Source organism: Triticum aestivum, chromosome 3B, assembly GCF_018294505.1.
Source record: "Triticum aestivum cultivar Chinese Spring chromosome 3B, IWGSC CS RefSeq v2.1, whole genome shotgun sequence".
NCBI lineage: Eukaryota > Viridiplantae > Streptophyta > Magnoliopsida > Poales > Poaceae > Triticum > Triticum aestivum.
Genome location: NC_057801.1, coordinates 338,915,425 through 338,917,144, shown reverse-complemented (window position 1 = coordinate 338,917,144; position 1,720 = coordinate 338,915,425).

Here is a 1,720-nt window from a genome sequence, read left to right as displayed (position 1 = left end):
GGCGCGGGAGCGGGGTGGCTAGGGTTAGGGTTTCGGGTGGTGGTGGTGGGTTAAGCTGGCAGTGGGCTGTGGGGTCGGGGGTGGCAGCTTATAAGGCCCTAGGCGGCGGGAGTCCGGATCGCACACGACCCGTAGGTCGGTTTGACTTTTTTTTTTAAAAATCCGAAGCGCAGAAAATGATTAAAAGAAATACTAAACTAACTCCAAAAATCGAAAAATAAATTTTCTCCGTCCTCTAAAAATATAGCGGACAAAGTGAACATTTATTTGGGCCTCTAATGCAATTTTGAAAAACACATCTTTTTCCTAATTCAAATAAAATAGCAATATAACTTCGAATAAAAATCTTATTTGATTTTAATATTTAACCTCCAATATTTCTTTATTTTGGGGAAGTCATTTTATCCCCTCTATTTTATTTTCATACAAGAATTATTTGAAGAGAAAAATAGTTAAAACCAAATGATCCTCTTTTCAAAATTTGAGAAAACTCAAATATGAAAATAACGAAATCCCCAACTCTCTCTGTGGGTCCTTGAGTTGCTTAGAATTTCGAGGATCAACCAAAAATGCAATAAAATATGATACGCAATGATGATCTAATGTATAACATTCCAAATTGAAAATTTGGGATGTTATATTGGAATTTGAATCTTTGGTTCAAAATGGTTCAAACTCATCTGGTCATAGTTGCATTAGCCCAATGCACTCATTTTGCCATGTCTCATACATGCATCATATTGTTGCACGTTGTTTGCTATTAATTGTGTATCGGTGCTCTCTGCGGTAGGTTCTGCCCCGGAAGAGTACCGCGAGTATCCGAACGAGGAGCAATATCAGACTACATACAGACCCGCAAAGCAAGGAACCACCCATTTGATCATATCGATAAAATCCCATGTTCTCGCTTCTGCTCTCATTTACTGCATTTAAGACAACGCGATACAAACTGTTGTGTGCTACGGTAGTTGAACCCCTTTCCTCTGCATGACTTGTCATTGCCACCGTAACAAGATGAAACCCACTAGCATGTGTAGGAGTTGATTGAGCCATGTGTATGTGTTTCCTACCCTGCTATGCCTGCTATACTTAGAGTCGTGTCAAGTCTGGTTCATCTGGGTGATGTGCTAGAGTGAATTTATCATGTTGGTAATGAGAGTTGTGTTGAACACGATTTGGTAAAGGTATCGATGAGAGGCCATGTAGGAGTACATGGTGGGTTGTTTCGTTGGAACCATCATTAAGCACTGAGATCTGTATGTGTGATTTAAGATACAGCTACTACCATGCATTGGGCCCTGAAATATGACCCCGCTCGACTTCTTATCCACCCTAGTCCTCTGTCCAGGAGTTGCAAATAGTTTCTGGTGTTTGTAGCTTACTGGAGGCCATGGGCAGCGCTGACCCACGGGGTGGGCTGTGATGCGGCAGGTACGTGGCTGAGCATGCCGGGTACCCGTTAGGTGTCTCAGAACCCTGTACACATCGTTCAGGGCTGTATGTGGAAAGCTCGTCCGGACTCCCTGTGGATTGAACCTGAATAGGCGATAAACCTGGACTAGAGACTTAGGTGTTTAGGTAGGTCGTGGTTTACACCCACGTCGGCTTTCGCTTGAAGTCTGCCGACCACATGTCGTGTGCAGATGCTAAGTGGTGGAAGCATGTATGAAGAAGTACACCCCTGCAGGGTTAATCTCATCTATTCGAATAGCCGTGTCCG